We start from the raw sequence: 11,484 nt of genomic DNA, 5'->3' as shown, positions 1-11,484 counted from the left end.
TTCCCTTGGAAGGCTATTCCAGAACTTCACTCCTCTGATGGTTAGAAACCTTTGTCTAAACTTCCCGATGGCCAGTTTATATCCTCTCAGATGCTGGGAAACCTGTGAAAAATCATTATTCTCCGGCCCCAGAGTGATGAGGCTGTATTCAAGCCTCGAGAACAACGCAGTCTGTTCGAGCATTTGACCCAAACCAATCTGGAGGACCAGAGCCTATGCAGTGACCTAATCGGAAAGGCATCCTGTTCCCACACCTAACTGCTGAGAACGCTGCCCAGAAATACTCTGGCCAGTGGCTGCATGCACAGTACACTCAACCATTCCGAAAACATGAGAGATGGGGCTTTGCTCTCCGCAGGGAGCGAGGTACAGGGCCTGGGCGAGGTTACAGATTAGAAGATTGACCTGGCTGCACACCTGGACAGCCCAGATGGCAGGAGGGCAGCAGGTAATGCTAGCTCCTATTGACCAGGAAGCTGGCAGCAATGGGCTTTGCCTGTTCTCAGGTCTTGAACTGAAAGCGTCCCACTGGGGATGAAACGGGAAGTGACCCCGCTGTCAGCAGCCTGGCTCCCAGGGCGGGATACACAGGAGCAGTGAAGGCCGGGCATCACCCCAGGGACGTGCCCCGTGTCCATGGCTCCCTGTAGCATGTCTCAAACCTGGCAGCGTGCTGCGGAGAGCCAGGCCAGTGCTCCTGGCCATGCTGTGGCTATACAGGAGAGCTGATCCTAGGGCAGCAGAGCTCAGGCAGGGGAGTGGGGAACACGGTCCTGTCTCAGATCAGGAAGGGTCACCAGATGCATTCTGCTGCAAAGAGGATCAGAAATGAAAATGACTGCAGTGAAAAGAGCTGACTCAGGCGGGGCAGCAGCAGCCGGGGGACCTGCCGCTCGCTGGCACCTTCTGGTTTTCCTTCTGCTGCTTCGTTACTGAGCCACTTGTGTTTGCTACAAAGGCTCCTGGCCCGCTGGGGATTCAACAGGCCCCTGATGTTCTCAAGCAGAGGCCAATCGACCTGACCTCTCCCCCACGGCAAATGTAGATTTCAATGCACATTAGCAACTGGCAAAAGAGGAGCTGATCCCAAGGGCATGGAGGTCACCGGGTGGCTCCGGCTTTGAGCCTCCTCTCCATTGATTGTAGAGCCCTGCTGGTAACTAATAAGTAAGGGGACATTTGGGTTTGGAAGCCAGGAGCTTAATGCTGGACTCTTCGGCAGTTCTCAAATGAAGTTAAAGGGAAAGTGTGGGGGTGTGACCAGGAGCCCCAGAGCCCTCGTGTGTCCCTGGTGGACAAGGCCATGGTATGAGACCAACTGCCCAGCCCCCAGTGTCAGAATTCAGAGCCGGCCTCCAGTCACAGACAAGTCCTGAAAACCGAGGCACAGGAGGGAAGATGGAATTGAAAGACAGAGGGGAAAGTGGGAGAGAGAGAGAGAAAACAATGGAAGCAGCCAGGGCTTAATTTGTGCCAGGGCTTGCCAGGGCTGAGCCCCTGACCTCTGAGCCCGGCAGTTCAGAGCCCCAGCACCTCTGGGCCTGGCAGTTCAGAGCCCCGCACCTCTGGGCTTGCCACATCAGTTGTGAAAGTAAAAAAAATTGCTTTAGCCCTGGCCCCTCTTTCATGAAAAATTAAGACCAGGAGCAGGGCACTTAAGGGAAGGGGGGGCAGGACCTACTGCTGCACTGTGACGTCCCCAGTGCTCACACTCACGCTGAAGCTCTGGCTCAGCCCTGTCCCGCATTACAGGAGCTCCCCTGCTCCCCCCTCAGCCCTGCCTTGTCCCCGGGGGCCCAGCCCTGCCTTGTCCCTCACTGCTTTCCGTCCTCACAGGCTGAGCTCTGTTCCATTCCACTTCCCCAAGGTTCGCCGGCTCTCCCTGCCCCATGCTCTGCTGCACCCGGCCGTGTGGCACTCTGATCAGCCTCTCTCGCTGTCTATGTCCCCTTTAAAAGGGAACTTATCAGGCACATCTGTAAATATTTTGGTAGCTGATTTTCTCTGGGTTCCCAGCACTGGCTGCCTGGCCCATTTGACAATGAGAGTTTTCTCCCGGTCACAGCCTCCCTTCCTGTCTAGACAGCACCAAAGAGCCCGCTGTATTTAGAGAGGAGAGCAGAGAGTTTGCCCGTTTGTTTTGCCAAACCCACATGACCCTGGTGAGGCCGGAACGAAGATGCCTCCCACATGCTGGAAATGGGAGGAGGAGGAATGTGAAGCAAACTGCAGCTGATGACTAAACCTGCCACCTCCCGACTGGAATCTGCTTTGATATGTCAACTGCGCCTGCTGCCCCCCTCAGCCTCCTGTGTCCCCCACCCAGCCCCTGCCCCATTCTTGTCACTTAGGGGCCAGATCTTGGCCAGTGCTGTGCTGAGCCCTCTCCGAATGCATGCTCCTGCCAGCACAGTGGGTGATGGGAAGGCAGGGGATCATCGCTAATGCTGCAGATCAGCTCCCAAATCTCAGAACTCTGGGTGCTCAGCACCACCCTGGACTGGGCCTGGGAATTAGCTGCCCTCTTTTTTTCCAAGTATGGCATGGCCATTTGCCTCCTCTACTGCTGAATGCCAGGCCAGTCGCCCCACTCCGCAGGATCCCCGACAGCTGCTGCTGCATAAAGCCTTTCCTACAATGTGCTTTACAGAGTCTGAGGTTTGCAGCCTCTGTCCTGCACCCTGGGAGTCAATGGGAGCTTTGCCACCGGTTTCAATGGAAGCGGGATTGAGCCCTAGACGAGTGCACAGTTAATATGGGTCTGAACTAAATCCGCTGGCTCTGGGCAACCCATGCAGCCCATTCTGGTTCTGGATTTTATGGCTTGATCTGAGGGACAGAGAAATGCAGAGACCAAGGGAAGCAAGTCGGGTTTCCAGGAGGCATTTGGACCACAATGGCGAATCGATGAGGTGGAGCCAGAGCTGGAAAAGGAGCCAGGCCAGGGTGCATGAAGATGGGGTTTTGCAAATTGATCTCACTAGTTTGGGGGTTTGCAAAACAAGGGTGAGTGAAATTTTAGCTGATTTTTCTCCCGAAGGAGAATGCCAGGGAAACGAACACTCCACCAGCTCTGGGGGCAGCCTGCCCTGCATGTGGGGATGAACGGGTCTAGGGCTGCGCGGGGGGATAGGAAGGTCCCTGTTACAGGGTGGCTGACCCATTTAAATGAAGCAGGTCCGGCTTCCCCATGCCAGAACAGGTGCTGCCAGTTTGGCCAGTTAAGAGGATGGGCAGCACCTGTAGCTATAAAGGATCAGGACGAGTCAGAGAGGAGGAGGTGAGGTCTGGGAAGAAAGCGGAAGGAGGTATGTGGTGCAAGTCTGAGAGCAGTACAGGGTTTTGCTAGTTGACCTCCCCGGGACAGGGCTGAAGGCAGGCGAGCAGCAGAGAGGCTTATCCGCTGATGTCTCTGAGCTGGAGCCAGAGGCCCAGAGAGGGCTGAAAGCCAGGGGAACAGTGGCAGGGCCCACCTGGGGTCCCGTCTGAGATGGAACAGGGGGCATGAGGGATGCTCCCCTGGGGAGGATGAACTGCCAGAGGTGAGGCTGGTGCTGTTCCTGTTGGGATGGGCTGGGTTGGCTGCTCTCTGACTGAAGCTGAGCCTGGGGGAGAGCTGCTGGAGTGTGGTCCGTGCTATGCCATGGACCAGATGCCGTGCGACGTTAAGGACTAGGTGCAGAGGGTGAGAAATGGACAATGCCTGGGAATTTCCTTATGGAATCTTGGCACTAGTTTTTGTTTTGTTTTGTAATAAACCAGCCCCAAGGAGGGTTGTGTCTGAGGCCAGAGAGCCCATTGTGGAGTCCTCAGGGGCCAAGAGGGGCAGTGGCAACACTGGCATTAGGGTGCCCAGCTGCAAAGGGGGGGCTCAGGGCCGGGGGGGTCGTTCAGCCTGTCATCCTGAAAGCCAGGCTGGCAGAGTGTGCCCAGGTTATAGCTGTGGAGGAGCTGTTGATTTTGCTATTAGTGTGTTTCTTTCTCTCTTCCTCCGCCCTCTTGGCAAGTCTCTCTTTGCTTTTCTTCTTTTCCCTCCCCTTGCTTCGCAGTTTAGCCTGCCCCTTACACCAGCTGAGCCCCTGGAGGTCTGCCCATCACTGGGGATGGCCCCTCCTTCCCAGCCGCTCTAGAGACAAGGGGTCCCTATCAGACCAGATGGCAGACACTGCTGTGATACGTGGCATCTCACAGCCAACAGCTGAGGGGCTCAGCCATGGCAGATGCTGCCAGGGAGCTCGGTGATTTATTTCCAACACGCTGGGGAAGAATGTCTCCCTCACAGGCTCCCACGCCCCTCCACCAGCCACGCACATGAGTCTGCATCCTGGGCCCATTGCTGGGGAGACTCTCCCGGCCATGCCTGGACTCCGGAGCTGCCTTCCCCAGAGCGGGACCCACTGTGCTACTGGATGCTCTCTTTCCTGGCTCGCAGCCTGCCGCTGGGTGCCCTGCTGCCACCTGGCTTCCTTCCATCGGCTGGAGTCAGAGCATTTCAGGTGCCATGCTCCAGGGACCGTGCGTTCCCTTGTCCAACGTAACCCAAGCTGCAGCCCAGGAACAGGCCCTGCAGCAAGTGCCCAGGACCGGCTGCACCTGGGAATGACAGACGAGCTGCTGTCTGTCACTCGATAGCCAGGCCAGCCAGCCCAGGAATGCTGAACGTTTCTTTTGGTGACCGTAGCCTCGACTTGTCATCGGGGCTGCCTTTCCTGAGAGGCTGGCAGGCCCAGCGAAATGAGGCCAGTGTTCCAGGGATCACATTTCCCATTGACACAGGAATGTAAACTCAGGGGAGCAGACATAACCCGCCCGTGGTGATGGTAACGCAGGGAGCAGAGCTGGCTGCTCTGGAAACGTTCCGCATCCTGAAAGGTGGTGGAGTCTGTTCGGACTTGCTCTGAGAGGGGCAAGGGATAGTTCCTGCTGCCTCTGGCCTTCAGAGCACCCCGAGGAATCGCCGTCTGAGGAGGGAATGGAATCCGAGCCAAGAGAGTCGCCTGCCTGACCCTGCATTGTGAGCTCTCTGGGGCAGAGACTGTTTCGATAGTGCCCCACACAATGGGGCCCTGATCTTGCCTGGGCCCTGGGCGCTCCCATAATGTCACTGGAGATAGGGTGGAGTGCCCCATCCCCTCAGTCCAGGGGCCTCCACTTTCCAAGCCCCAGCTTCCCTTTTAGCCCAATTGCTCCTGCAGAGCAGGTTCAGCCAGAGCTCATGGATGTGTTGGGCAGGATTCATCCCTGCCCTGCTCCGCAGCTCAGCTGGCCTGGCTCTCAGCACTAACAGACAGGTTCTCCCTGGTCCCACACCAGGACACGGAGCCAGGCTGGGGGATGGGGATGAGGCCTTACAGGAGCTCTCTCTTGCTCTCTGTGGAAAGCAGCTCAGTGGGAGGCTGCTGCATCTGTCTGCCAGCCCAGTCTTGCACTGGAGACAGCGCTTACCACAGGCTTCAGAAGCCCAAGTTCTCATCTGTGAATTATTTACTGCTAATTTCTTTTTATTTGCGAGGGAGCATGTACCAGGGACACTGCCCTGTTCAGCCTCTTTGATCAGAGGGAGACAGCAAGGCCAGATACACTGCACTAGGCATTGGGTTTCACAACCTGTGCATCTTAACCGTCACCATGCAGAGAAGTTTGGGAGACCGAGACTGGCTGTGTCCTACTCTGGCCGGGGCCCCTTTCCAGTGCTCTGGTTCCCCTGTCTCCTGCCCAACACGCGCTCATCTCCCATGGTGGAAAGTAGCTAGTTATCCACACAGGGAAATTAGAATCAGGCATGTCAAGGCGGCTGCATGAGGCTGGAACCAGAGTCATTGTCCTCCCCATCAATAGCAAGCAGCTGCATCCCTCTGGGAGGGAGCAGAGTGGGCACGGCTTGGAGAGAGAATGTCCGTAATGAAAGCAAGAGAAAGGTGTGTGAAGAAGACAGGGAGCTGGATGTGCAGGGGAGCCCTGGGAGAGCCGCTGAAGTTGTGTCTATGCTTTGAGCTGAGCTGAGACATACTGACGCTAGCTTTCTACAAACCATGTCGCTGCGGCAGTGCGAGTGGCAGCAGGGGGTAGCCATCCCAAGCACCTACCCTTGCGAGATGCTAGGCACGTTATCGGGGTGGCTAGCCACCCCTGCCAGCCCAGCTCCACTCTCAGAGCTAGCACTGGTATATCTCCTTGTCTGGCAATCACCCTGCCAGCTCCCAGTGTCGATGTACCCTGCAATGCAGCCAGCAGCTGCCCTCATTTGTGACATGGAGGCATTGCAGATCCCAGCATGCAAGCTGCTCATTCTGTTCAGCTCTAGGAGGAGGATTCCCATCAACTGCTTCAGGATGCCTGTGATCTGCTGCCCTGTACGCAAACCAGGTGTGATGTTCCGGCTGCTTGCCAAGCTACCCATGCAGTCCCCGGATCTCCAAGTCAGGGAACTGGAGTGAGGCAGCTGGGGATTTGCAGGAAGCTCAGTCCATCAGTGAGCCCCTTCTGCTGAGAGGAGGCCACGTCTCAAAGCTGTGTGACACTGAGTGCCAAGGGATACCTGGAAGGTCAACAAAGGGGACGGGATTGAAGAAACTAACCCAGGAGATGGTGTCTGTGTTCTGCAACATCGACAACTGGACTAGAGTGTCACCCAGACTGTATCTAGGGGCCCAGAGATGTTACAGTGACTAGTGCTCTGGGTTTATGATCTAAATTAATAGGTTTTTTTACAGTAGCACCCATAACGAGCTTGGCACTGTAGGAACATCAAGGCAGATAGATTAGTGCTACTTGCATTGACTCCTGTTGATTAAAGCCAGGAGATACTAGTGCTGGACTCCCTCTTCAATATCTGTCTTTCGAATATTTCGAAATTCCATTTGCTGCTGGTATATGGTTTCCAAGAGTCTTTGTAAAGCTGATTTTAACTATTTGGTGCAGACAGACAGAGCAGCTTGGTCCAGCGGGTGAAATGCAATATACACTCAACTGCACTTGTCCACTTCCTCCCAGCAAAGGTTTAGAAAATGGGCCCCACAGAAGGTTTCCTGTTTCCTCCGTTCAAGATCCCAAATGCAGAGATGTTTGCTAGAAGGAGCTGGAGCACTGCTGATAGCAGTGAAATGTCACTTGAGGCTGCACAAAAGGCACCTGCGGTCTGTGGACCAGGAGGGACACCTCTCAGGAGCAGCAGGAGGCAGGCCAGCTGCCCCCGCTTCATACAGAATTCCCGGGGAACGACAGCCTATGTGGCGAACGGTGACAGGGTTTTTCAATACGGGCCTGGGTGGAGCATATGGGAAAGAGATAATGAGAAGGCAGTCAGTGCTGACTGAGATCTTTACGGTTCACTAATCTCATGGGGACTTAGGGAGCTAATAGAATGATCTTACTGTAATGGATCCTCTTGTCCTCAGCAAAAAGTGGCATCTGCCCAGCCCAGCAGCACAGCCCTCTCCTGTGGCATCCAGCCTGGTGCCAGCTCCTTGGCATGCCACACACCCATCTCCTCCACCTTCCCAGCAGTGGCTAGTCAGAGAGGCACCTAGGCTGCCACACCGTTCTCACTCCAGCTGCTTTTCCAGGCCTCCAGTTTGCGAGAAGGAGCAATGGGAGCCAAACGGTAGAACCGGTCCACTGTGACCTGCCAGCTCCCTGCAGATCAGCAGTTTGGGAATCATGGGACAAAAGCTACTGCCCATGCTGATGAACTGAGCAAGGGAGTCTGATCTGAATCATTGGCTGGGGGGAATCTTTTGGCTGATTGAGGTCAGAGAGGGGAGCTTCAGAGACTGAGAACGAGGGAGCCGTTGGCTTCTGCAGTGGCAGGGGCTCTGTGCAAGAGAAGTTAGAGGAGCAGAAGCCAAACTGGGCTTCCAGGAAGTTCCCCCGACAGATTTATAGGAATGATGGCCTTTTCACAGGAGTTCACGCTGAAAACGATCCGCAGATGCTCTTCTCAGGGTCTCCTGCAATGAGCCCAGATTTACTGCCGCTGTCTAGTGCAGGAATAATGAACCCCGTACGGCAGCTGCACTCGCAGGGCAGGAGGTGGACAGCTCGGGGCACATTTTCCCATTACTCTGGAGCTACGTAACTGGAAACAAGTTCCTGGGCCAACCCCCCAGCCGCACACATGTTGCAACCCCACTGAACTCTAGCAGAATGGACCTGCGGGGCTGACTCCCAGGTAAGTGAGGGGGGAATCCGCCCACCCTGCTTATTAGCAGTGCAAGAAGGTGTTGGATAGTTACAGTGAACTGATGGGGCTGAAATGTTATCGTCTCCAAACGCCCCCTTCTTCCTGTCCCTGGCAGGCAGCATAATATGGTCTTTGTGCAAAGCACGGCCCTGTTCCCACGTCCCAGGGCAGAGAACTTTCCTGTCACCCCCAAGGGTGGGTGGCTGGAGAAAAACTGGCTCGAGATCTCGGCTGGCAGGTGTGTTGATGCTGAGGGCCGATCCCAGCTTAGAGAAGTTTTTTCTGCCCTTTAGAAACCTGGGGTGGTGCCACTGAGCAGATCTCAGGCACAGCAGTGATGCCCCTTCATTCCCTATGTTCGTGGCAAGGGAGTGGGATTGCCCGTTACTCACTGGCACAGGGCATAGCCAGCCTCTGCTCCTAGAGCACCTGCAATAAACCAACCCCCGTCCTTTGGAAAGCCAGCTCTGCGGGAAACCAGCGTGAGGCTGACAGCTCCCGAGCGCTCCCGTCAGCCGCTCCGGCCTCCAGGGGGCTGCTGGATGCGGAGCTCTCTGGAAAATCGGGCCCACCCGTAACAGAGCTCCCCTTTCTAGTTCTGCTCGCTGTGCTCAGGCACCGTGCAGGGGGTGGGCGTGATGACCTCTGGAGGTCCCTTCCAGCCATACATTTCCGGGGTTCTGTGTGACACAGGGCTGCCCCGCTGCTCGCACTGAAACCCTGTTTGTGGGGTGAGGAGCTGCTCGCTGGACAGGCTACAGAACTGAGCCCCCGAGGAGCAGAACTGTCAGCATTTTAGGACAGGGCAATTGTGCGGCCAGTCTCTCCAAGGGGGTTTCTCTAACGACCTGCGATGTAGATGCAGTCAACTTCAGACTATGTCGCCTCTCCGGGGCGCATGCCCGCTGCCTGACTTCGACAGCAGGCTACCGGCTCTTCACCGGGCTGGTGACAACGCTGTCAGATGGCTGGGCACACTGCACATAAGACAGGGGTCGGCCTTTCAGAAGCGGTGGGCCGAGTCTTCATTTATTCACTCTAATTTAAGGTTTCACGACTTTCGCGTGTCAGTAATACATTTTAACGTTTTTAGAAGGTCTTTTCCTGTAAGTCCATAATGTAGAACTAAACTATTGTTGTGTGTAAAGTAAATAAGGTTTTAAAAATGTTTAAGAAGCTTCATTTAAAATTAAATTAAAATGCAGAGCCCCCCGGAGCGGTGGCCAGGACCTGGGCAGTGTGAGTGCCTCTGAAAATCAGCTCGCATGCTGCCTTTGGCTCGTGTGCCATAGGTTGCCTACTCCTGCATTAAGATATGAATTGCCATAATAGACCTGAGAGCTAAGTTAGTTTTATTTCCCCATGGCAGGTGGGGAAACTGAGGCACAGACTGATGACATGACCTGCCCAAGGACATTCAAGGAGACAATAACAGAGTGGGGATGGGAAACCAGGAGTTCTTGTTGCCTAGTCCAGTGCTCAGTCCACTATACTATGAATAAACAACATTGGGGGTGAAAAGTTTGGTCCAGTGACTAGGGTGCTCATCTGGGACTTGGGAGACCCAGGTTTAATTAACTGCTCTGCAACAGACTTCCTAATGGCCTTGGGCAAGTCACTTAGCCTCTCTGTGCCTTTGCTCCCATCTGTGCAACAGTGATACACCATTGCCCTGCCACACAGGGCTGCGTGAGCATAAATACATGAACGACTCTGAGGTGCTCTGATCCTGCTGGACTACTACAACAGAGAAATTGCCTGCCCAGTCGTAAAGTAGGGTGGCCTGGGACCTGTTGTGTTTCCCTGAACTCAGCTTCCTTCAGGCCCCTGGGCGGTGCAGGGCTGGAGGGCTCATCTCCACTGCTCCCAGGAAAGCCCATTTGTCCACTCAGTGTCAGGAGAAGACAATTGTCACTTATTCAGCCAGCCCCAGCTTTCAGGAAATGAGCTGGAGTGATTGTAAAAACCTGTCATTTAGCAGCGTTAATTACATGGCCTGGTGTGATGAGGCAAGTGGCCCTTCATGTAAACACCTGCCTGAATTCTCAGGGGGTTGGGGAACGTGTTTCTGAGGGCACTCGTGTGCAGTGCAGGCCTGGGGAGATGGCATTGTGAAGACAAGTCAGTATCCTGGCTGACCCAGCTGTGAAACACTTTGTCCGCCCTCCAGCTGAAACCAGAGACACAGATGACCTGCAGCACTTCAACAGCAGCCAGAGAGCTCCATGCAGCCAGAGGAGGGACAGTCGTGCTCCTGATCCGTAGCTAGCGCTCTTGGCTACCGTGGGTTGGCTGACGCATTGCTGGTGGAGGCCTCTTTCTTTGCAGTCTGGGGATATGCTGGGGGAAATAATTAGATGTGATTTCTATACCGGGCTTGCAAGAAAGAGAAAGTCCTGCTGAGCTGCTCACTTGCTTTCTAAACTTTATGAGGTTGCCGGGGGTGCAAAGTTGTGACATTGCAGTTTGCCACCCAACGTGGTGCTGATTGAACTAAGGGGGATTTATTTTTCTTTTCACTGAATTCCAGTGGGAGCAGAGCACTGCACTTTCTCAAGGCTGTGTCTCCACTGGGAAACTGACTGGCATAGCTACTGCAAACTAAGCTAGTCCACAGTAGCTGTTCCGTAACAGCTCCCCACAGGGATGCTCGAGTCCAGAATAAAAGTGACTTTATTCCAGAATGGTTGTTCCACTCACAACGCCCAGTAATTAGGCTGGAATTCAATCCCATTTATTCCAGAACAGAGTATCCACCCAGGGGAGTTATTCCAGAAGAGCTAAATTATACCAGAATCATTCTTTCTGAGGAGCGGTGCCACTCAATTCCCCGGGTATAAACAAGGTGTTCGGCTCCTTTGAAATTCCCAGCCTAAGAATGTTATCTGTACCTACAAGATAATAACCTACCAACTGCTGAGGGGGATAGACAAGCCCCCCTTGTTAGCTAGCCCTCCTGAGACAAAGAGCAGTTGGTCTACAGGGCACACATTGATCTAAAGGTGAAGGGCATACAAGGACAACAGCTGCAGAAGCTCCTAGTCCAACCCTCCAGTTGCTCCTTGCCCCCTCTGCAGTTATTTGCAGGGAGCTCCGCTTCCCTACGTTTATCTATTTTATTCCTAACTTCTCCCCTCCACCCAGCAGGCTTAACTTCCACTGCGGAGTCGCGTGGCTTCCACAGCTGTTGATGCACCAAGTCCTCCTGGCAGGGCTTCAAAGGAACCGAAACGTGGAACAGATGCTCAGAGCAGCAGCAGCAGAATCCCCATCCCTGAGCCTCTGTGGTCACATGGCAATTT

Source organism: Lepidochelys kempii, chromosome 26 (assembly GCF_965140285.1).
Source record: "Lepidochelys kempii isolate rLepKem1 chromosome 26, rLepKem1.hap1, whole genome shotgun sequence".
NCBI lineage: Eukaryota > Metazoa > Chordata > Testudines > Cheloniidae > Lepidochelys > Lepidochelys kempii.
The sequence above is the reverse complement of the archived record's forward strand: the minus strand, read 5'-3'. Positions refer to the sequence as shown.